This window comes from Petromyzon marinus, chromosome 47, assembly GCF_048934315.1.
Source record: "Petromyzon marinus isolate PM22_M1 ecotype Great Lakes invasive population chromosome 47, UKy_Petmar_22M1.pri1.0, whole genome shotgun sequence".
Lineage (NCBI taxonomy): Eukaryota > Metazoa > Chordata > Hyperoartia > Petromyzontiformes > Petromyzontidae > Petromyzon > Petromyzon marinus.
In genome coordinates, this window is record NC_133713.1 from 6,794,650 (window position 1) to 6,820,818 (window position 26,169).

Genomic DNA, 26,169 nt, shown 5'->3' on the forward strand with positions numbered 1-26,169 from the left:
CCGGCTCCCACCGTCTTTGTCTTCCTCTCGTCGCCGTGTAGGGCCAACTTAACCTTGTTAAAGGTGAGCAGTACTGTTGCTTTGGAGGAGGAGGAGTAACTGCCCGTGCTGGGATTAATGTTAAGGATCGCCTTCGTTTCTTTATTTGACTTCGCCACGTTCCGGCGACTGCGTCAACATTTTTTGTTTTGTTTTACCGTGTCGACATTTGCTGCGTGCAATGAGCACTTCTTCAACACCACTAGCGTTGTTTTTCGTAGAAATATATACGTGTATTACAATTAAATTAAATAAATATTGTACTAATTTATAATGTCAGTATAATAATTTATACACAACTGTCAGCCCATTGCTAGGATGAAACCTTCCCACGACGTGTATTACAATTTAATTCAATAAATATTCAACTCATTTATGTCATCATAATAATGTATACACATAAAATTTTGATTTAAAGCTTTCGTGACTGCAGTAATTCATATTCTTAGTTTTTTCGGTAAAGTCACGTTGAAGAGAAACAACAAAATAACAAAATATATATAAAACAATAAAAAATTCTCACGACGTTTCGACCATAACTCAAACGGTCATCATCAGGTGCAAACCGACACACCTGATGATGACCGTTTGAGTTATGGTCGAAACGTCGTGAGAATTTTTTATTGTTTTATATATATTTTGTTATTTTGTTGTTTCTCTTCAACGTGACTTTACCGAAAAAACTAAGAATATAATGTATACACAACTGTCAGTCCATTGCTAGGATGAAGGCCTTCCCACGACGCGTTGGCCAAGGTGATTGTTTAAACCACACTTCAGCACTACGGTCGGTGCATGTTTCGGGTTGTGCCGGGCCTGGTGTGTGTATCACTCGCTCGCCACTGACGTTAGCCGCGAATTGGAGCCACCTCCGATTGGCACGTGTGCGGTGCGTACACACAACGCGCGGGTAAAATTCAAGGTTTTTTTTCTTCCATTTGCTTCCTGAAAAAATAGACAAAAACCCGCCAAGGCTACTGAAGTCAAGGCGCAGTGTGCCACTCCAACGCAATCAGCCACATCACTGAGCGATACCAACAACAACAATAACAACACCAACAATAATAATAGCAATGACAATACAAATCGATTAATCGAGCGCTGACCACCGGCATCACCTCACGCGTGTATGCATACGGGGTTTGGGGGAAAAGCGAATCGCTGGCATTTCGCCGTAGGGTGGGGGGGTGAATGTGCGTGCAGCTGATTATTTGCAATGAAATATTAATCGAGCGCGGCTCGAAGGTCATCGGTTGCTTTGCATTCGGGGTGCGGGCTTCTACATTTTAAGTTTACGGCATCGAATTGTGACCCCCCCTCCCCCCCTAGAGGCCCTCACCCTTTTTCTCACCATTAGAAGCCAGACGAACATCAGTCAGCCCCGGGGGTTTAGGGTGGTGGGGGGGACGTGAACATAGAAACGTTAAGGAGAAGGGTCCACGACACAATGTAATGCAAACCTTAAGCAACAACAACAACAAATACAAATTGAATTCCGCGAAATAGAATGGGGTAAGGACGCCGCGATCTGCCGTCGTGATTTCTCATCCGGCTGGCAGCACCCCCCCCCCTCCCCCCGATGCGGTGTGCCACGAGGAGCTTCGAGGGGAGAACCACGCACGGTGGTCGATGTTCTTGCTCGCGATGTTTTGACGCGGCTAGAGGCAATTTCAGAAAGGTTGATAGAGAGGAGAGAGAGAGCTTAAATCCTGGCAACTCGATCTATCATACCTTTGGGCGGGTGGGGTCAATAACATGAGCGCCACTTTGTGGAGGAAGTCAACAGCGGTTGCACGAGAAGCAGCCCCGGTATGAGAACGTGGAATTTGCCTCCCTGGCTCGGGGCTGTAAACAGGGCATGAGCACCGCATCAATGCTCATTTTAGCAAGAAATCACGATCACAATAAGAATGTTAAAGTGTGTGTGTGGTGGGGGGGGGGGTGGAGTAGAGGGGGAGGGGGGGGGTCTGGTCAGCTGCTCTGAGCTGGACCCTCTCCACTCCAATGCCGCTGCTGGATTTCCACACGAAACCGGCGACCTGCGTCTCTGATCCGTGTGGATTTTACGGCTGAATTGCTCCATGGGGTTCTTTGGAAGCCGCGGCCGTTGGGACGCACAGGGGGTCATGCGGGGGGGGGGGGTGAGTGGTCGGCGTGGGGGTGGAGGCAGGAAGAGCGGGGGGGGGGGGCAAGGAGCAAAGTGCATTCGTCGGTCTCTGAAAAAGCCTCCCAACAAAAAAAAATTTGCACCGGTCGGGCCTTTTGATCGGCCGCGTGAAACCAGCACGGGCAGCCCTATCAATCACGGAGCGAGCATCCGTACGCGTTATCACTGCCCATTAATAAACGGGGAATAGGGCGGGACGCGCTTGCCGTGGCGTTTGCAAGCGAGCTGATAAGCACAGCATTTTTTTCGCATTTCGCGCGTTAAACGCAGCATCAGTCGCGCGGCGTAATGCGATTGAGCGCAGCATGGAGAGTGTGTGGAGGGGGTGGGGGTGGAGCGGTGGTGCAGTGGTTCAGCGCGTTGCGCTCTCGAAACCCGGTGGCAAGAGTTCGATTCCCGCACGGGGTTAAAAAAAAACCGCCGACGAATATCTGAACCGGTGCTGGGACTCCCCTACGTCCACTCGGGTTCCAAATGCGTACCTGGTGCGATTCGTAAAGATTGCCACTAGGGAGACAAAGGAGGCCGGGCATGGTGATGGTCACCCACCCCCCCCAGTGAGTCGTGCCGAACTTCAGAGGTGCTCGCGAACAGCACTTGCCCCCAAACTCTCCGATAAAGGCTATACGGGGGATCTTTGTCTGTGGTTAGGCGGGGATAACGCTATGCATGACATGGATTTTCCAGTAAAAGCAGCAATAATAATATAACATGTTACAGTACAGCTGGTTTATTCCACGGCATTTTAGATACGGTTCAACCACCCTGGAACCGGCAGGCCGGTGGCGCAGTGGTTGGAAGGCGTGTGCCTCGCAGCAAGACGAGTCTGGGTTCGATTCCCACCTCGGGAACCGTTATAGGAGTTCCGAGTTTGGATGCCCCTTTTTCCGCTGTTCTGCAGAAGGTTGTCTCCGTTTCCCGCATTTAGCTCCCATAGCTAAAGCAACCAAAGCACCCCCTCCACTTATGTAACTGGTAGTGGCCACACAACCTCACATTCTCGAGCAAATTCCTGCAAATGACTCAATTTGGGATTTGCACACAACCCGAGCAACATCGCCCCCACTCCCCACGCCATCCTGTGACAACGTGGGCAAAGCAAGTGGAAATTAAATATCCAGAGTGCTTCAAAAAATGTTAACACTTACTAGGGACTATCATTTTTAATGGACATAAAGAATGGATTCTACACTATATATTCTTGCTTCCCTTCTACGTGACTTTACCGAAAGAACCAATAATATGAATCCCTGCATTCACGAAAGCTTTAAATCAAAAAGGATACTACACTGTAACATGATAACAGATTACTTGGTTCTTTCGGTAAAGTCATGTAGATTAAAAAATAGTAATAAATATAAAAAACAGTAATAAATATAAAGATTATAATAAATCATTGAATATACAAATTCCAAAAAAATAATAATATCTACGTGACTTTACCGAAAGAACCAAAGAATATGAATTCCTGCAGTCACGAAATTTTAAGTCACGATAACAAATGTATTTTAATCGCTTCAAAAAGTCAAAGAGTCTCCACTTGTCCACCACCTTTGTCCACACGTGGCCTGGAATCTTCTCCTGGTGGTCCCCAGTGCCCGGAGGCAGCAGCACATGTCACGTGGGTATTGTCGTCAATTCCCAAAAGTGTTCACATCTTTTGGAAGCACCCTGCATACGTAATGAATACATAATGAGGTGGGTTATTATTTTTTTTCTTCTTCTTCTTAACAGACGCAACATTTTCCATCTGTTGCATAGTTACCCACGCTGTAATATATGATCCTTATGAATCGCTGACTTTCCTCAGCAACCTCGTGAGGCCATACAACAGGCGAAGGCTGAAATATTTATAAACGCAATCACTTCGTGCATAATATCCCTTCTTTCTGGCAGCTGAAGAGGGCTCTAAGACTCAAACACGGCTTTTGCTTTGCATATGTTGTGCATTTGCATTTCCACTGCCCCCCCCCCCCCCATTTCCGTGGAATTGATTTCATTTTTCATTCTACTTTCGCTACTTATTGTTTTTTGAGGGTGGGGCTGGGGCGGAGGCCATTGTCGGTGGAAATTTTGCCACGCGTTTTGCATCATCTTCTTGTTCACAAACTGATTAAAGAGAACGTCGCCGTGACTGGAAAGTAACAAACATCCTTAAACGTTTAAAAAAAATAAAAATACGGCCCATCGGAGCGTTCATTCACAAAAGCACACTCATACAAAATTGCGCGCGTGTATAATATTGTATATATATTTACACTAACATTTGCATCATCGTCATCACCGTCGGCGTGAAAGACAACGATGTTTGTTCTAACGCAATTTGGTTGGAGCTTTTTTTTTAAGACGAAAGATTCGGTCAAAGTTTCGACGTGTGAGTGGCGGGCGGGGGGGGGGGGGTGGCGGAGTGGTGGCGGGGGGCTGGTAGGAGTTGGGGGAGCATAGGGGAGGAGGGGTAGCAGTATCACTGATCGTGAACACACAGCCACATACCCCCCCCCCCCCCCACCTTTCACCCCGGCGAGGATATTTCTCAAACGTCGCTCCCTTCTTCGCTGCCACATCCGACCAGCTGGGCTGGGCCGTAGAGCTCTCGCAATGGGAAATAATTCGAATTCAAACCCGTGGGTTGGTGCTTGACTTGGACCTTCATCCCTTCCACGTCTCGGGTTCGATCCTCGACCCTGGGCTATGCTTGTTGTATATTTGGAGTTCGCGTGTTCTCTCTCTCTCTCCCCGCGGTGGTCGCGTGGATCGTTTTCCGGGTTCCACCGCTGTTGCCCTCCTCCCACATTTAGAATCAACGCGCGCTTCCATTGTTTATCTGCTACTTTTAAATTCCCACGCACGCCGATGATGACGATGATGATCGTATCAGCCACTTCGATTCGTTATCACGCGTGGCCAGGTCGCCTCTAAAAAAAAAAAGCTCATAGATCAGTTGACTTTATTTGGTGGAAATAAAATAGTTAAGCTTAGGTTTGTTCTACGCGAAGACTCGTACCCTACCATGGGAACGTGGACATTCCCACCACTGTCTCTGCGGGGACTGCAAACAGGCTGATGAGCACCAGCAATGCTAACTTGAGCCGAGCAGCTCACTCTCGACTTGGGCGCCACTCACCGAGGCGGGGGGGGGGCGACCGTTTGTCCAACTCGAGCATGCGGCGAGGAATGAGCGAGCATTCCATCTGCCGCCCGATTGAGACGCGAGCGTCTTAAAGCCACCCCGTGACAAGCAGAACAAAACAAAATAAATCCATCGGTTGCTCCCAATGTAAAGAGCCGCACGCAACGCTGAGATCATCTGGGATAGGGAGTGCCGCTTGCCAGAGTGGCAGCCCTCGGGGCAGGGAACAGCAGGAATTCTGTAATCTGTTTTGGGAGATTGCTTAGAGCGGAGGTCGTGGGGGTGGGGGGGTTAGTGGGGGGTGGGTGGGAGGGGGTTAGTGGGTGGGTGGGGAGGGGGGGGTTAGTGGGTGGGTTGCAGTAACGGCTCAGCGATTAGCCGGGCTGGGGGAGTAAGGAGGGGTTGAGGGAGGGGTGTAAAGAATTGTTGAACGATGGAATAGAGACAATGCTTTCGTCTTCCCCGACCTCACACCGTCTCACTTGCAGATTCCGCCAGTGGCTGAAAGTCTCAACGGGGGGGTGGGGGGGAGGGGCGGGAAGAAAAAAAATTACGGGAGAAAACCGGGGAACCGATCCGGAACGCGTCCCGTTTGTCGGAACAGCCGCGCATCGCATCCGGGCACGGGAACTTCGTGCGACCGTTTCCGCATCTGTTTGCGATCAAATCGAGCACTTGGTGGGCGTCCGGTGTCGTCTTCACGTCCGCGAAGCCAAGCGAGATTGAGCCTGGTTAACGGGCGTTGTTTTTTTTACATTTAGACCGCGTTGCAAACTGCATCTCACTAAGCTGCGCGATCCCCAACACACGGAGCGGGGCGGGCGGGGGCATATTTATTTAAGATTTGTTTCAGCCAATTAACCGAAGCACCCGGAGAAAAAACTCACCCGTGCGAGGGGGAAACACTGTATCCCCTACAGAAGGGACAGATGCTATTACAGTCGTACTTCAATGGGATACTGCCTGTCATCATCATTGGTCCACTGCTTGGAATGAAGGCTGCAACAACCCATCATCCCTGCTAGCGACATGTGCTGCCTATGAGCACAGCAAAACTCATGTACCCCTCCAATACTTAGAAATACTAAACAAATGTGCTTCAACCAGTTAAGGCCCACTGAGCTAAATAGCTCTTTTTTTCATAAGCGACCTGGCCACAAATGATAGCTCAACGAATGTACAGCAGCCAAAAGCGCACGTTCATTCTAAATGTGGAGGGAAAAATCAGAAGACCCGGAGACAAATCCACACGACCACGGGGAGAGAGACACACACAAACCCCACATATACAACAGGCGTCAGGGTTGGGATCGAACCCACGACCTCCAGCATACCAGGCGAGTTAGTTAACTTCTCACAACCGCGGCGCCCTATATATGTAGCGTATGGAACATGGTATTTCTTTTGAATTGCAGAGCCAGATTGACAGGTTGCAATATATACTAATAGGTAATAACACAAGTGATGCATTTTAAATGCCTCCAAATATCCACAGAGCCGCTCCGTGCGCTGCTAGCAGCCACTCTATACCGCTGTAACCCCAGCGCCCAGCAACAGTAGCCCCATGTCCAATGCTAGAACGTCACGGTGACATTTGAAATACAATTAAAAAAACATGTATATATGAGTACGATACATTTGGCGGACGCCGTTGAGAGCTCTGCGCGTGGTCCTTGCACGAGGGTTTGCACCGCGGGTTGTGTTCGGCGCGATGTCCGACGTTCCGCGCCAGACGAAGCAAATAAAACAACATCGGGCGGCCGCTACATCTATGTATCTCTAGGTGTCTCTGCGTCTGTGTATCCCTCTATGGGTCTCCCCTACGTCTCTCTACGAGTCTCGATGCGTCTCTATGGTTTTTACTATCATGGCCCATAGCTTTGGTTTCACGGCCACTATTGCACTGGTGCTGTTGTTTCATCGTTGGGTCCACGTGTTCTTAATACGACGTCCAACCCAACGGCTTTCGGACGTTGATTCCGCAGTTTAAACGCTTCCCCCCGCACCCCCTTCCCCCCACCACCCCCCCTTCCCCCCACACCCCCGCCCCCCTTTCCCCCCACACCCCCTCCCTTACCGCCTCCCATTCCCCGCCTCCGTCAAAGGATTTTGCATTCCGATTCATGTTCACTGTGCCGGCATGTGTCCTCTTACAGCTCGCAGTATGTATTCCGCGCAACATGATATTAACACGAAGCGGCGAAGGTTTTGTTGTTGTTGTTCTGACCGAGCTCGAAGTATTTTCATTTTGAATGCAGCTCACTGCCGCAGCAGAATGCGAAGCTACTTCAGGTCACAGCCTTGTGACGAAAGGGGTTCGCGTGCTTACAATGGATAACAAAAATATTTTAAAATAAGCAATATTTAAAACAAAAACTTTTTTCAAAACACGCTTTCATGAAATGTACCGTACTCGTAATGGCAGAACTCCACGACTCCAGGAAGTGGCCCCAAGATTACCATAACGTATAGGACCGTAGTGATTTACAGCCAACGTCAGCTTACCGTGGACAATTAGAACCAAGCCGAAACATAACATATAAAAAAATAATGTTTAAAGATATATAATTATTATTTTTTAAAGATAGAATATAGTATTGTCATCAGTATAACATAAGTATACCGAGTTTGCAGTCGATGTCACATTGGGAAGTGGGCACAACTTGAGTTACAAGATTTGAGGATACAACAGCAACAGACAGAGTGAGTTAATCATTAAACGCGTGTAATAATAAAAAGTAGGTACACGTGGCTTACCCGGGAAATCCTCGCTGCACCTCAGAACTCAAAGTAAACTAAACAATGTTTTTAAATTTATTTTTCAAAGTAAGGCCCACTCGAGCTCCATAGCTCTTTTTTCAGGAGCGACCTGGGCACAAATGATAGCTCAACGAAGTGGCTTATCACGTGGAAATGTTACAGCAGTCAAATACTCTAAACGCGTGTTTCTAAATGCGGAGGGGGAAAACCGGAGGACCCAGAGAAAAATCCACGCGACCGCAGGGAGAGAGACACGCAAACTCCAAACATATAGCAGGCGTCAGAGTTGGGATCGAACCCACGCCCCTCCTGTATACCAGGCGAGGTAGTTAACATTTCGCCACCGTGGCACCAATGGGGGGATGTCTTCCGACATCCCATGATGAGCGTTTGGCGTCCTGCACGTGGGAGGAGAAATGGACGAAGCACGCACGGATAGAAACATGAATCCATTCCTATGATTCGGCACCAGACGAGACGCAATAAACTCGACATAGCGTGCAAGACGGAGAGTGGCAGTACAATTAATTGAGGGGGCACATTGCAATTCAAAGGTTAACCCAAGATAAGACGACAACAAAAGTTTATCTTGAATCGAATCTTGATTCAGATTGGTCACAGTCGAATTATTTGCGGGGAAACATGGTAGGTCGAGATTTACCTACTTAGTCGCTCGCAACGATCACAGCAATTCCCCGTATTTACCCAGGAAAGTCTCACGGAATCGCTATACTTTTTTTTCCAGAAAGGTCCTGCGTTGGAATGTTTGGCTAACTCCTTTGATGAAGAGTTTGCCATTGTGGACGGAAACTCTACACGGACCAAACCCCCACCGCATGTGCCAGGGAATGACATCCACAGTTCCGTACAGATGGATTCAAGTACCCTCGCCATCCTGGCCACCTCTCAGCCCAGCGGGTTTTAGTTTAATTGTTTTTCTTTCTCAGAGTTGTTGTTTTTTACAAATCTCCTTACGATCCACCGACACCCTGCCTCCAAAAGTGCTGGATCACAGATGCTGCGCGATCATTGCAGGCACAATTTGGCGGCGTGGTTGACACTCGTGCCTCGCAGCAAAAAGGACCTGGGTTTGATACCCGATTCAGGCGCCTCTCTGTGTGGAAGTTTGAATGTTCTCCCACCCCCCCCCCCCCCCGAATCTGCACGTGTTTCGCTCAGCTTCGCCGGTTTCCTCTCATAGTAAAAAAAACGTATAATGTCATCGGCATTGGCCAAACATCTCCAATGCAGGACCCGCCCTGAAGAAAAATAAACACTTCGGACACGATGTGGAATTTTCCTGGGGATATCGGTAATTATAATCGCGAGTAGGGAACCCATTGCCCTGGAAATTCTAAAAAGAAATTGACGGCTCTCATGTACGGCCTCTTCTCACAATCCTCCTGTACTCGGAGCACTGAAAGTATGTAAATTTTATAGAATGTAAAACGATAAATCTGGCGAAAGAATTGCATCAATAGGAACACAAATTGAAAAGTTGGAGCGACTTTAAATGAACCATAGTCAGTCTTCTGCATCCGTTGCTTCCGCCTCTTCGGTGTGACTGTCTATTAAATATCTACACGCGACTCCAGGACATCTGCTGCCGATTAATACCAATGTTTATTTGTTATATAGAAAATCTCGTGCAGCCAGTTACCCAGCTAGTTTCGGTGGCGATGGCCCTCAACCACTTACATAGTTATTGGTGGTCGGGGGGGGGGGTGAAGGAACCCAGCCAGCAGCCAGCCAGGAAACTCGAGACATAGATTATTTTTAATGGTAGTATGATTATTACAATGTACGAATTGAATTCCATTGTATTTTTTTTTGCTGGGACAATTTCTGCGCGTCTTTCCCGCGCGGTGATGCGTTTATGTCAAACAACAGGAGACGTGGATAATGTTTGGACTCTACCATCCTGCCCCGACCGGAAGTTTCCTCCACTAAACCTCAGGTGAGACGCACGTACGTACGTATGCTGAACTTCTTTCGCACCGTGCCTTCGGAGGTGCGGAGGTGAAGGACACCAGACTAAACACGAAAATCACTTCTCAAGAAATGAGCTTTTCAATCTAGACTTAAGAGCGCATCTTTGAAAATGCGTTATTCCCCCACCATTCCCAAAAATAATCATCTTGGCTGGCTGGTTGTGCTGGTTGTGCCCTACATAACGGCCCTTAATCGCGGCCATGAATCTCACCAACCGGTCACTTTACAGCGATGCACGCGTCTCGTAATATCGCACGATACTTTATACGGACGGTGGAGCAACGTTCGTTTTACGTGACACTGTGCACTCTCATGCGTGTGTACGTGCATACTACAACAAAAATCACAAAGAAAAAATATCCCCCGTATAGCCATGTTTTTTTTTACAGAATGTTGGGGCCAGTGCTGTTAGCGAGCTCCTATTCAGGCCGGAACGGCACCCGTGGGTGAGTCGAGTGGCAAACACCACGCCCGACCACCTTTGTCTCCCCGGCGCAGATGTTTACAACACCACAAACCAGGTGGGCGACCTAGGGGGACGGGACAAATGAGCGATTAAAATAATCCGCTCCTGTTATTAGCTGAGGTTTGTTTTCTTCTTCGTTACATACAGCAAGACGAATGCATGGTGTCGCGCGTACATATGAATCATCTTAGCATCGGGAAGAGTTTGCCGCACGCACACACACACAAACAAACCCCACGATAACTTGTGGGTGTGGTTCGGCCCTATAGCAGCAGCAGCAAGGAGCTTCTTGTTGAAGTAAACAGATTCTTTTTTTCTTAGCCCACACCGCCCCCGCCAGCCGCCTTCGCATTCCCGAGCGCGTGCGAGAGAGGAATCCCGGGCGGGGTGCACTTAATGACCGACTGTGTCTGCGTTGAACTCCCTGACCTATCTTCTTCCCTCGCCCTCCCACCAACTCACTCTCTTTGGGGGGTGGGGTGGGGTGGGGAAAGAGAGACAGAATGGGCAGTGGGAATTCAAATGTTTTTGTACGTACGTCGAACTTCTTTCGCACCGTACGTAGCCAACCGTGAACAGCCTTGGCAAGTGTCGATGTTCCAGTGGCCTCTCAGTGTTTCCAAACACACCGGCTAGACCTGTAAGTTTGTTTTCTTGTTAATATCGTCGGTATATATCTATAAATAAAAAAATACACGTGTTTCTTTGAAACGGTCAATGTATTCATTGACTTATCTTTCCATTCCCCCGGTGGTTGCCTTTTTGGTTTTACTACGCAGCCTCTGAGCACAGGCTCAAAGCGCCGCGCATCCAAGCAACAAGAAACCGCACTCGCTGAGTCGTAACAGAGGAGAGCTGAAGACGGCTCTTGAATGGAAGGCAAGGGGTTTTAACGACAACAGATTTGGATGCAAGCGCGGCCAGTCGGAGGCCATTCCGCCCTGTCGTGTAAACCCCCCGAGCGTGCCTCTGTCCACGCTTCTCACCACGCGGATTCACATATTTTTTTTATTTCGCATTTCGACGCTGATTTTCTGTCCACCTGGACCTTGCCCAGAGTCCGCGTGCCTCTGCTCTCCCCGCACCCAAGTTAAGCGACATCACGTCGACCATTCTGAAAAGTACCAACACGTTCAACGTGGTCTTAATATAATTCATTTTTTTATTCGCACCAAAAAAAGGAGACAAGTGAAGGACAAATGGTGTAAATAATAATTAAAAAAAAAACTAGGTAAAAAGGTGGTGCAGGTGAGGTTGGAAACCCAATAGGGCTTCATATGAAAACAACACGACAAAAAATAACAATGTATTTACAATACAAGTATTTAAATCAATTAAACAAAACATTATAATTACAATTAAACATGTTAAACTCGATCATGATTTGAAGCTTTCGTGACTGCAGGAATCCAGACCCTTTGGTTCTTTCGGGAAAAGTCACGTGGGTAGAAAAATAACAGATCCAGAGGTTTCGATCGCAACACAAGCAATCGTCATCAGGTGGGACAACTACAACAGGAAAAACTGCTCTATTATTTTTCTACTACCTACGTGACTTTACCGAAAGAACTAAAGAGTTTGTTAAACTCGGTGTAAAACAAATAAAAATGTTTGTTTTTGTGTGCGCATGTGTGCGTGTGTGTGTGAGAGAGTTAGTCTAAACTAACATATATATCTTTATCTGACCAAGTAAGGCCCACTGAGATATACAGCTCTTTTTCAGAAGCGACCTTGCCACAGGCGATGATAGCTCAACGTTGTGGCTTGTCATCCTGTGGAAATTTATAGCAGCCGAATACTCTAAACGCTACGTTGATTATCAACGTGGAGGGAAAAACCGGAGGACCCAGAGAAAAATCCACGTGACCACGGAGAGAGAGACACCGCAAACTTCAAATATACAGGCGTTAGGATCGGGATCGAACCCACGATGTCATGTGTACCAGGCGAGGTCGTGAATAACACCGCGTGTGTGCGTGTGAGGCCTTAAAAAGAAAATAATACAACAGGCGACGTTTCGGGCAACGGCACATTTTTCAAAGGACATGCGTGAGAAAAGTAAGGGGGGCTTTGGAGTGAGCGCATTTCCCTCCCACCCCTCGTTCGCATTCTCGCGGGCGTGTTTTTTGAAATTCTGGTGGTCGAGACTAACAACGGAGTGGTAACCAAAGGACTTTAAGGACATCCACCGCGGAGATGGAGCGGTGAAATCCGCTACAGTGCAGGTGCCTCAAATGGGATCGTTGCATCAGCAGGACCGTGAGAAATACCGACGGTTTCAGGTCGAGGAGGGTCTTCATCCAGCAGTGGATTGATGATGGTGGTGTTATTTTGTTCTATTCACCGTAGGTATTTTAAATAAGTACGTCAACGGCCCAATGTTTTGTTTGGAATGGGTTCAGATAAATTTCATCAAAAGCATTCCCACGTTTGGCTCTTCACTTTAATTGAATGACAGCTGTCCAAGTTGAAAGAGCATGAATGGAATCTTGCATCGTTTAGCCAATAACTCTGGCCTCCGCCGCGACCTTTTGAAAAAAATAAAAACCAAGATCGCGGTAGCCGGCGAGTGTTGCTTTTTTCTCTCTCCCAACAACAACAACAAAACACCGATAGATGCTGAGGCTGCCGCGTTGGCAGAGTGGTTCACAAACACAAATAACAACAACAACAAACTCAACACATTCGTCAATAACACTGCCTCTCAAGGGAAAACCAATGATACACAACGCAGGCGACGTTTCTGGAAATGGGCCTTCTTCAGAGCACGCAGACTCAATGTTAACAGCAAAATTGGACAACTGTTAAATGATCCGCTCAATCGCACCGACGTCTTCATCCACGCGTTATGAAAAGGAGCCATTGCACGGAACGTCGACGGAGATCTTTCGGGGCACTGTCATCGCCGAACGTGTCGAGTTGTTGTTGTTCGTCTCGTACCATCGTCCCTGCGTCGGTGATGGTTGGTAGACGCGTGCGGTAATAAACGCGCGACAAGTGAGCGCCTTCTGCTTCGGAGTTGCACGTTAAAGATCCCGCGACGTCATTCGATGGAGAGTAGGCAGGCCAATGCGTGTGTCGGAGTCAGGGCACACGTTTGCTAAATATGAAGAAGTGCTCTCAAATGACTGACCTGGGAAACGTATACTGGAGGAATCCGATGAGCTATAAAGCTCTTCTTTCACAGATACCTAACAGGGGCGGGTCAGAACGTTACAGCAACGTATAGAAACTCGTCGTCTAGAACGTATCGAAATCGTCACCCTCCCCTACTGCAAAAGTTTAGCAGGACCCTCCTGAAAGGCCGGAGGATCTTGGGACTCTGCGAGGCTTTGCCTGGGTACAGGAGCGTACTACAGCTGGCGGGCGGTGGCGATGCACGTGGCCTGTAATCCAGCACTGCGGGAGGCAGTGAGGATTTCTGTTCGACACAAAACGCCACGAAGCTGCCTTCCTGTGGGGGTCGACGAGGTGGCATAACCCTGGCTCGCCGGGAGAGAAGGCCGTTACAGCAAAGTGTGGAATAATCTCCGTCTGTTCCGTGTGTGTGGGATCGGATGTTTCGCTCTCCTCCGAGTGGGCTTTTTTTCTCTCTCTCTCTCTCCACGCGCTCCAAATTCTTCCTACATGTGAACACACTCGAGGGCTGGCCGATAACGCATATACACACACACCCACACATATAAAGGCGATCGCAGAGCTTGGGCATTTGTTGGTAACGCCCAGTCGAGAACGTGGCCACTCCCTTCCCGCTCGTCTGCGGCTCCTCCTCAAGCCTCTCTGAATTGGTCTCTCTCTGCGAGAGCGAGTGGATGCTGTGGGGTGACAGCGCGTTACAAGTTGACATTGTTGTTGTTGTTATTGTTGTTGTTCGCGCCTGATGGGCGCGCAGTGATGACATTACCATTGCTCTATTTAAGACGCAAACAGGAGGACTTCTTCACAATTGTGACTGATCGCCTGGTGAAGCTGGTTGTTGTTTATTGTTAAATTTGAATCACAGTCCCTATGATCACTGTTACATTGTTTTTTTAATAGCTTTATTTTGGTGATTTTGAAAACGTTTTGGTTTAGACTGATAACTTTAATTTAAATTGTCTTATGGTTGTTATTGTTTGACTTGCATCCCACTGGAATTTTTTGCACACAGCGTTGAAATGCGGTGCTTTTTTTCTGGAAGACTTTGCTGTTTTTTTCCAGGATTTTTCTGTTGCGTGTAGTCACTTTATGATGGTTGTTCTAGTTCGTGTTTTTGTTTTGCTGCAGTTGCACCCGAGTCAAGAGCCGCATGGCTCACAGGGCTATCTATAACTAATAAATGAAACTGAAATGAAATAACTGAAATGTAAAATTTCGATTTAAAGATTTCGTGACTGCAGGGATTCATCTTCTTGGTTATTTCGGTAAGGTCACGTAGAAGGGAAATAATAAAATAATAAAAATAAAACATCATAAAATAAAATTCTCACGACGTTTCAGACAGCTCTGTTCTTCACCTGAGGACGGCTGCTTGTGCTGTGGCCGAAACGTCGTGAGAATTGTATTTTATTATGTTGAATTTTTATTATTTTATTATTTCCCTTCTACGTGACTTCACCGAAAGAACCAAGGAAACTGAAATGTTGTAATCACCTGCGAAACGTCGCACTCGAATTGTAAATGTCGTGGGTTTACTCTCCATCGTACCGGTGATGCTCAACTAGTATCTAATCGGCACGTTGTGTTCACATGTCAAACCTCAACTAATTGGCTGTGTCGGGTGGTGTCGGGGTTAATCCGATCTCACCCCAAACCCTCCGTTTATGATGGATAACGATGTTTATTTTAACTCATCACAAGACTCGTGAGTCTCCAAGAGTTCGTTTGAATGAGCCTTGTATTATAACATTCACGTTACACTTTACACACAGTGCATAATACAGCATACGTCACATACAAATGTACGGTCTTAAATACTGTAATTGTGTACAGCATATAAAACACGTTAAATTATAAATATTAAACAACCCACACATTTTTTATATTAAATATTTCATAGTTTTTTTTTGTTTTACCTTTTGAAAACAGTTTTTCCCACGTCCCCCCTTTCTATCTTCACCAAAAACAATTGTTGCATATTTAAAAATACAATGCATGTCAGTGTTGCAAAGCACATATCCTGGGCCATACTAAAAACGCCAACAATTCGCGTCTGTTCAGCCCACGGGGCTCTTGGCCAGCGTAATGTGTAAGGTTTCTTGTTTGTTTGTTTGTTTTAATCACAGCTCAAGCAAAACCTAAAATACAATTTGGAGAGTTAACCGAGAGGCTTACGTTTTGGGCTCGCTTGTGTAAATTCGTTGATGCGTCGCTCGCTCCCTCTCTCGCGCGCACACACACACACAGACTCACACGCGTGCACACACACACACGAATATCCCCCGTATCGCCTTCAACAGACTGTTAGGGTAAGTTCTGTCAGCGAGGACCTATGAAGGCCGGCACCACGCACGAGAGGATGGTGGCCCAGTATCAAACGCGGCCGTTTTTGTCTCCCCAGTGGCGATGTTTAAACACCGCACCAGGTACTGATTTGAGGCCGAGTCGACCTAGAGGAGGCCCAGGACCAGTTGAGATATTCGTCACCGGTGTTGGCTGTGAGCGGGGAATCGAACTGGGGTCGCCAGGTTCACAGCGCAGCGTAGCGCTAACCACTGCAACCACCGCTCCCCCCAATTCACCAAAATTACACAGGTGCGTACACGCACATACACGTACAGGCACACTCACGTGAGCACGCGTACACGAGGCCAAATATACACGCATGCACACAGACTCGCACACACACTCGCGCGCGCACATTCGCACTACACGCAAGACATGAATGCCTTTGTGTTTCTCCATGCTTCTGTGTTTGCTTGTGTGAGCAGTCATTTAACTGTTTAGCGAATATTGGCACAAATTCAAGTCACCCATCGTAATAAATATATCATTATCTACTATGTATAGGAATTCATTTTTTTTCTTTAAGGATACCGGTGCTGGTATTTACCATTCCACAATCCGTACACATCCACCCACCAATTCCACGCCGTGGCATTTGTCTCGCTGTGCCAAGAGACAGCAGTTTTAAAACTAAACTATATATATTATTTTATTTTACTAGGTAAGGCTCACTGAGCTATATAGCTCGTTTTTCAGGAGCGACCTGGCCACAAATGAAAGCTCAACGTAGTGGCTTATCCTATGGTAATTTATAGCAACCAAATTACTCTAACGCATGTTTAAATGTGGAGGGAAAAACCGGAGGACCCGGAGAAAACTCCACGCGACCACGGGGAGAACACGCAAACCCCAAATATACAGGCGGGATAGAACCCACGACCTCCTGTATACAAGGCGAGGTAGTTCACATCTCACCACCGTGGTGCCCAGTTGGTGGCAAGTAACCAGCCGTGCCCTGCTTGGGACAACAAACAAATTTTTTTCCACACAGTCCCATCGCACACTCTAGGCTTTAGTGAACATTACTTGGCACCTAGGGATTTTAGTTTTTGTTTAACACAATTAAGGACAGATGGATGTGCTAACGTAAGACGTCCGTTTTTCCAAGTTAACACTGGCTCACGATTATCAATGTGGCAAATATACGTGAGAAAATTAAGTCATCTTCTGGGTTCTTTCGGTAAAGTCACGTAGAATGGGAATAAAATAATAAAAAGAATAATAACAGAATAAAATTGGCCCAGTCCGTCTGAACACAAGCTCGTCGTTCTCCGTGGTGTTAATCCCTCATACTAACATCATGCTAATCCCCCAGTTACATGCTAATTTACTGTTGATATGTAAACTGCTACTAATCCCTCACACCAACATTATGCTAGTCCCCCAGTTACATGCCAATTTATATGTTAGCTCCTCTCCCCCCTCCCCTCGTCCGTCTGAACATAGCTCGTCGCTCTCCGTGGTGCTAATCCCTCACACCAACATCATGCTAATCCCCCAGTTACATGCTAATTTATATGTAAACTCCTTTGTCAAGGCGCTCTGTTCATCCCACACAGCTTAAAAGACGCTGTCAAGCTTGGCAGGGTTCACTTAAACGCTGTCTTCCGGACAGTCCTGTTTCTTCACCTGAGGAAGGCTACTTGTGTTGTGGCCGAAGCGTCGTGAGAATTTTATTCTGTTATTATTATTTTATTCCCATTCTACGTGACTTTTCCGAAATAACCCAGAAGATGAATCCCTGCAGTCACGAAAGCTTTAAATCGAAAAATTAAGTCAATGAAGGAAACATCATATAATATATATGCAAATTATGTCTTGAAAGAGGAAAAAACACACATAACCGGAATCTTTCCCAGCATGCTTTGTATGCCCATATGACATCACCGTTGTTGTTGTGCATGAAATAAAATAAAAAAAATGTTGTTTTCTCAGCGATTCCTGCGAACAGGTTATTTCATTTGTACTGGGCCATGGGAACACTGGGTTGTCTAGACAAGACAAGATCCCCCGTCTAGCCTTAACAGATTTTTTTCGGGGGCAAGTGCTGTAAGCGAGCACCTACGAAGGCCGTCACGGCACTTGAAGGTTGGGGTGGGTGGCCAGCACCGCGCCCAGCCGCGCCTTTGCCTCCTAAGTGGCGACGTTTACACATCACACCGCGGGCACTCGTCTGAGAATGAGTCGATCTAGGGGAGGCCCAGGACTGATCAAGACAATCGTCACCGGTGTTAGCCGTTAGTCGGGAATCAAACTCGGCTTGCCGGTTTCGTGGCACAGCGCGCCAGATCGCTGCGTCAGCCCTATGTTGTCTCGGCGAACGCACGCATAGCCAAAGCGTTGGCACATCAGACATTTCGGCGATTAAAACAAACCCCGAGCTAATTTCCCAGACAGGTTGGACTCAGCCAGTCCACAACTCAACACAATTATAAAATGGTAATGTTGATTCTGCCGTGGCGTATGGCAGCAACGTGTTCAGGAGCTAAACACCAATGTCGAGGGCTCCTGACCACGACGAGAGGGCTTCAGGACTGAGAGCTCGAGTCGTTTTGCCATTCCTCCATTGAAGGAGCTGGTGATAAATACCATCGTATTGTGAGTGGAGTGGTGGCGCAGCGGTTAGCGCACTGCGTTATAAACCCGTCGATCAAATTTTCTTTATGGCCACGACTAACATCAGTGGCGAGTGACATCTGAACCAGGCGCCTCCCACCCAGATCCCAGTGCACCCATTCACCAAGCTCTATTTTCTAGCGTGGTAAAGTATGGTCAAACACGTGCCAGAAGGCGTGGGGAGAGCTTGCATCCAGCAGTAGATTAGCAAGTAGCTGTCGATTATTATTTCAAAATTATAATGCGTAATTTCTCGTAGGTGTCCATGTGGAATGGGAGAAATTCTACTCTACCAGAGCACTGATCATGCATAGCTGAGATCCTGGGTTTGAAATCCGGTATGCGTCCCCTGCCATTTAAGCAGATCCTCATGTGTAAGTGAGTTGCTGGTGTCAGTCTTGTGAACCAATCACCACATATATTAATCAGCTGATCAATCCTTTTTAGTTATTGTTGTCACATAATTAATCATATTCCAGCTATGAGAATTTGCATTTCGTTGCGAAGGAATTAACCGCTCTTTTGGGGGCACTTAAAACGAGTTCCCCCGACTGTGGATAAAGAGGCCAATGAAAGTGACGAACACAGACCGGCGGGCTGCTTTCTGAGGACAATTCTAATTGGAAATGCCAACGCGTGATTGTGATCGCACATTGGAAATATATCTGCAAAATAAGACCAAAATATGACTGTAGGAAGCATTGCTACTTATACTGAATTTCATGACAAACGTCTTGTTACTGCTGCGTGATTACACGGCACACACACACACGATACTGGTTTTAATGGTTATAAGCAATGCCTATTGTGCACGGTAGCATTTGAGTAAATTAATTCAATAGCCCGGAGATTTGTGATCATGTTACGGTACCAATATGTCATACGGATAAATATCTTGACACATTCATGAGACGACGATGCATGTTAAGCTTCTTTCGCACCATACGTAGCCAACCGTGCGATATCAATAAGCCTGGTTGAGAGTGCTGAAGGGAGTCCAACAGTTTGAGTGAAGATTTGCATGAAACTTTTGTAACCGTATGAATCTGACTGGCTGGAGGAGGGACGTGTCCGTCCCATACCGATCGTTCGCAAAAGGGGGTATTTTGTCTACGACTGTTGCCATCAGTGAGTTCTCAAACTTCGGCAGCTCAACTCAACCGCTGCGGGCGGTTTTGAAGTCTTTGGGGTTGAACCCAAGGCGAGTGCCGTGATCAGCGCGTACACATTTTAGGGGATTACGTTCCAACGTTTTAACAAACGTGTATGGACACAGGTTTCCCTCGCTTGACGTGGTAGTAGCTAGATGCGTTCGGGAAAAATTAAGGGGCGCACGACGAGCAAAATCAAGACCGCATGGTAGAGCGGATTGCGGGTGTAAATAGGTTAGCTGGCATATACGCGAAATCGCATATAACCGAACCCGCATAAAACGATGGGAAACCTGTATACGTATTTAACAAACCAAAAATATTCGAAAGAGCGCTCGCTCCACATTGTTCTTGGGAACCAAAGCAACGACTTTCAAATTCTCGCGACTTCATAATCGATTTGCGCCGGGGAGCGAAGCAAGCTTTTGGTTGGAGACCAACCAGTGGCTCACGGCGCACTGGTGACTATAATAATTATTATTATCGAGTTGTTCTGTTTGTTTACCGAGGAAAGCTGTGTAAGAGTCCTTGTAAAATGAGCTGTTCTGGCACAACTGGCCTTACCAGCTCAAAATAAAAATGAGTGAGTCTCAAGACTCGTTTAATTTTTTTTTTTTGGGGGGGGAGTCTGGCGATGTTGCTTATATATCGTCCCAAACGAGTAAATTTGCGGGTACATTTTCAGCATTGGGATGTTGCACTATGGTTTTATTTGTCTTTGTTTGTTTAACTAATGGGAGAAAATCGATGCGCCGGGAGGAAACCCATGCAGAACAGATGGAGGGGGGGGGAGTAGTTGGGGAGCGGGGTGTGAACATACAAAGGAGCCCGAGTCGTGAATCGAACACAGCCAGGGCCCCTTCTCGCTGCGAGGCGCGATTGTTACCATTTGTGCCATCCCTGCCGGCGACTGCACCGCTGTTTGGGCCCGCGAGGCCTTGCGAAGCGTCCCTCGCATTCCGCTGGGCTGTCGCCGGTTTTTGCGATCCGAGGATTCGTCGTTTTAGTCTTTTCGTTTTTTTTTTACCCTGGCAAAAACATACCGCGCTTTGAACCGGTGCGCCACGGGGGGGGGGGGGGGTCGCGGAAATCCCGCCATCGACTAGGTGACCGGTCAAGGCTCGCCGAGAAAATAAAACTGGGATGGGATCCCCCCCCCCCTACCCCACCCCGGGAACTGTTCGAGAACGCAGACGTTAAAATGTTTTTTTTTTGTTGCGCGACGCGGCAAACAACTGCATTCGGAACTTTTGCCCGCGTTGGCGGAAACGTAAGTGTAGCGAAGATGAATTTAGGTGGGTAGGTGTGGTTGTTCGCCGTAGCAGGACTCCTCGCAGTTCGGATGCGAGATGTGATCGAGCCGCCAGAAACAAAGGGAATGCACATAGCGAGGTTGTCAGCTACCGGACGCAAAGGTTAAGCACGAACGCGTAAGCCGATTTTAATATCTCGAGTCTGAGCCCGGACCGGTTCGCGCAGGCGACACGGCGTTCAAACTGCTGATTTTATACAAAAAAGTGCAGTTGCTTGCAGCATATGCAGATTTTTGTGCGGGCGAGGGGTTGAGGTTGGGGGGGGGGGTGGCAGAGGGAGGAGGTCGCAGTGGGGGTAGCGAGTGGTGTGCCATTGAACCCGGCAACCTGAGTTCCATTCCCGGCCATGGCTAACGACAGTGGTCAGTGACATGTGAACTGCCCCCCCCCCCCCGCCCCCAACCACATTAACGAACCTGCACTGACCAACACGGTGAATTATGGGTAAACAAACCTCCATGGCCAATACAGCATGGTAGGTCTTCATCCAGCAGTGGATTGACAAAGGGCTCATCTGTTTTTAATACTGTACATATATCTGTACAGTCGTACACCGCTCCTGTATTATTACATATAACCCTGTGCATAGTCTTCAAATATTTGTTTTTTTTTAATGTTTCGTTAAAATAAAAATGGAGAACAAAAAGTAGGAAATTCCAGAGTTGAAGGTTATTTCTGCAGTGGCTATACAACACAGGGATGGAGTGGTGGCACAGTGGTTAGCGCGCTGAGCGATGAACCCGGCGACCTGAAACTCGATTCCTGTCCACGGCTAACATCAGCGGTGAGCGGGATCACAAGCAGTCCTGTCCCCCCCCCTCCCCTCCATCTCTTCCTAACCAGCGTGGTGAAGTATGGTCACAAATACCCACAATCGCGTGGGAAACATTGAGAATGGCTGGAATTTGGCACAACACACGCGGCTCGGTGCATGACCACCAAGTCATTATTTTTTTGTCGACGAACTTAGGCCAAAGTCTTTGGCACACGCGCGCACCTGCCAAGCGTACCTATATGTAAAAAAAAAATATTTTCATTGGGGCAACACCCCCCCCCCCCCCCCCGTAAACGCACGTCCCAAACAGCACGAGTGGCCTTAACACTTCTCTGCCCGTTCCAGAGGCACCGAGTTCCACGCGCTGCTCCGTACAGGGGGTGTTTGCAGTTTGGGGTTACGTGTTCCGGCAATCGATTGATCTGTCACAACTGTGATGAAAGTAGCGGCCTCTGGTGGCTGCAAGGGGGAGGAGTTGGGGCATCACGTGAAGCCTCCTTAACGCCGTATAGCAATCTCACATCGATTGTTACATATGCGTCTATGTTAATAATCGATACTAATTGATTAATCGACGCGTGGTTACACTGTCGTGTTTGTTTTTCTCTTTTAAAAAAATTCGCACGTGGTTTGGAATAATTTCAGAAATCCACTGGGCGTTCCTCAAAGGTCACCTGTCAACCCTTATCTACCCTGGACACCCTTGCAAATGAGATGTTCTGTCTCAAGAGATGATCCAGATATATTGTCACACAAAAATAGTTATAATACAAATGCATGGGTTGCCGCGGTACATTATGGATAAACACATATTTAAGTCGGACTCGGCTCTATGCATTTTGTGATTGGGGCCCTATGGTTTATATTGAATGATCTCTAGTCACTAACATGGTAACCCAGCAGAATGTGTATTTTTTTACAGGCACAATTCTACTGATGAAACCCAGATGGTCCAAACCGGTCCACAGTTTTCTTGCTGAGACTAATGCCGCTACTTCAAAATAATAGCCTGGATATCCATCCAATAGGCAGCGAGCCAAACACATATTTGTATTTATTTGTGGAGACATTAAATTGAGCTATGCTTACATTTCATTACTTGATGGGTTTGTTCTGTACCTCGCATAGAACTGCCGTGAAACTAACGGTCTTTTATTGGAATGTCGGGGAGAAATAATTGGGTGGTGACATGGTCCAGCGGTAGCGCCATCGCCGATTGTAACAAATTTCAGCATCCGGCAGGCAGCCCTGGTTAATGCCACGGTGTGCGTATTAATCTACGGTGCGTGCATTAACCATAAATACGTTCCGTCTGAATTTTAACTTAAATCTTTCGTGACTGCAGGAATTCATATTCTTTGGTTCTTTCGGTAAAGTCACGTAGATAGGAAAATAATACAAAATAGAGTGAATTTGTGTTGTGATCGAAACGTCGTGTTTTATTTTATTTTTTATTCACTTTATTATTATATATTTTTTTCTATCTACGTGACCTTATCGAAAGAACCAAAGAATACGCTCCGTCTGCTTCACAGTTTCACGTTAAGAGATCCCTGCGACGTGATTGGAAGAACAGTCGGCTCTCGTCTGCCGCAGTCACGGTCCACATTCCGCAAATCTTTGAAAAAAATACTCGCAAATCACTCGCAAACAAGCGTGAGATTATTGGTAACAATAATGATGAAGAAATGAGACAGAGTAGTTCCTTTGCAAGGGGGGCCTGGCAGTGTGCGGTGAATCTGAGCCGTAGAGATATTGGCGCGTAGCGTTTTTTTTTCTTTCTTTCGAGGAGAAATCTACCACAGAGAGCTGACTACGGTGCAACGACTAACCTAGACACTCATCTGAACACAAACTCTGAGCTAACTCGAAGCCAGTCGCCAATGGCCATGGGATCCAGACGAAAGAGAAATTCCTCGCGCGTACGCATTTCCTTGACCCCTTTCGTTTGCGCCCCCACCCCCCCGGGTTGAAATTGTTACAATCACAATGCACAAATAATTTCACATCATTGCTGTTGTCGTCGTCGTCGTCGTCGTCGTCATCATCATCATCATAGCTTACGGGCCATTGCCATGTCCTGATAAAAATCCACATTGATCTCTTATTCAAATATTTGTTTTCAAAAGTTACCGAGGCGCTTAAGCCAGTATTCATCAAATGGCGCACTTACAAAGATTTCCAAATATAAATTACATTTTACCCTGTTGGATTTTTTTTAAGCGTATGGTGCACGTTCCAACTTTATTTTCCCCTTTCCGGAGACGACGCTACGAGGCCAGCAAACAAACAGCCTTCGAGTTCCCACCGTTTGCAGAGGTATCCAGTGTGACTTGTCGGGTTCATATGGTCCTGCCATTTCACTTTAAAAACCGTATAAATACACGTATTATCTGTTGTCACCTCTACGACATACCAAAGGCTCCCCCACCCCACCCTCCACCACCTCTGCTCTCGACCAAATTCTCTCCCATCGTGCCACATGACCGACACAACAAATAACGCTACCACACCATTTCTTCACCAGATCATGGCCAGACAAATTACATGCATCTTTTTTTAAATATAATTTATGAATAGCCATGACCTTTGATCATCTCCATCCACAAGGCTGACTAATTTTCAAAAAGATCACATTTTAATTCTTCTGCCAATTTTTTTTTGTATTCTAGTTTGACTGCGCCACCCCTGACGAACAAACTTGGAATTGTCGTCCACAATTACAAGGCCTGCAATAGGCCTACCGCGCAAAAAAACACAATCCACTGCTTCGTTCACTTGTACCAATGACACCCTCTGACGGATTTTGCGTGTCGTCTCACAACAACATTGACGCTCAACCCTTCCCTGTGCATTGTCGCTTTGTGATGTTTACATTTGTTTTAGTGCCCACTCGTTGCAGTGCCCACCGAATTATTTGTTTCACGTTGGTTTTAGAAAGCGGCATTTGTCCTCCACGTACGTTTGACGTTTACACTTGAACTCATCACGGCTGACTTTGCATTCTTAATACGCGTTTGTCAATATAATCCCACGAAGCATCGAATTGGATAGAAATAGACACAAAGAGAAGCTAGGTGAATTTTCAAGGCTTTGCGTTTATGTTTTTTTTTATTTAAGCTGCAGGCTTCTTTGCGCGTTCCTTCATCCTCGTACGTTGCTCCGAACATCGCGGTGCCACCAACGCCTCCACGTTTATTTTTACCTGCAAGGGAGGCAACAGGGAACGTTAGTGCAGGGTCACACCTGAGCCACCACCAGTTGCACAACCGAATTCGCTCTCGAAATCGCAGCAACGCAATCATCGCCTGCGACCGATTTGTCAAAAACCTGAGCGGGCACGTGAGCCACAGTAACAATTGCGCGGCGCCGTTTCTGAGATCGCAAACAAGCGAATCACGTGTTCGCAAAATGTGCAACACGTGACGAAATATGCAGCTATAGATACCTGGTTCCTGAAAGTAGAGCGTCTCTCTACTGCAAGCGACAGGTTGCGCAAGTTGCTCGCAACCAGTTGCGGAGACAATATAAGCGATTTAATTGCACGCAACCAATCTGTGCAACTTCCCAGTGAAACGTGCAACGTTGAGGCAACGTTTGCCTGTGGTTGGAACCGATGGACCAACGGTAGCCCAACGTTGGCTCCAAGGCTTCCAATGTTCACCGGGTGATAGCTCAGGTATGAGCCCAAGCTTCGAGCCGAGCTCCAGAGAACAATCATGGACATTTCACTTCCTCTTAGGGCAAATACAGCAGCAGCTGGATATAAGCACACTTTATATATATAGGTCCAATTAGAAACAACACGTGCTTACATATCACTGGTGGAAGGAAAGCAAACGGCTACTGCTAAAACAAGCACACTGCTTCTGATATAAGTACGGCTGGCCTTTCTCTCAAGGGCTGTGCTTACAAACTAAACTAAATCAACTGTACCATTTTTATTTAACCAGGTAAGGCCCACTGAGCTATATAGCAACTTTGTTTAGAAGCGACCTGGCGACAGATGATAGTTCAACAAAGTGGCTTATCACGTGGAAGTGTATATCAGCCGAATACTCTACATGCATGTATCTAAATGTGGAGGGAAAACCCTAGGGACCCGGAGGGTCGGGATCGAACCGACGACCTCCTGTACACCAGGCGAGATAATTAACGTCTCGCCACCGTGGGGCCTTGTGATTCCCACACGTATTTTGTGCCGTAAGATTTAAACGTAATTCGTGTTGTTGTTGTTGTTATTATTAATTAATTTCACACTTCGTCGCGTGGGGCA

The 26,169-nt window shown here is 47.1% G+C and overlaps 1 protein-coding gene across 1 annotated transcript in view; it reads right to left on the bottom strand.

Moving 5' to 3' along the window:
- Positions 1 to 15,412: 15,412 nt before the first annotated feature.
- LOC116952614 (uncharacterized) overlaps positions 15,413 to 26,169 on the bottom strand; it is a 77,229-nt gene continuing 66,472 nt past the window's right edge. Inside the window, exon 8 of the mRNA XM_032972146.2 lies at positions 15,413 to 25,098. The gene's annotated coding sequence lies outside the window, so the exon portion shown is untranslated. The remainder of the gene's footprint in view (positions 25,099 to 26,169) is intronic.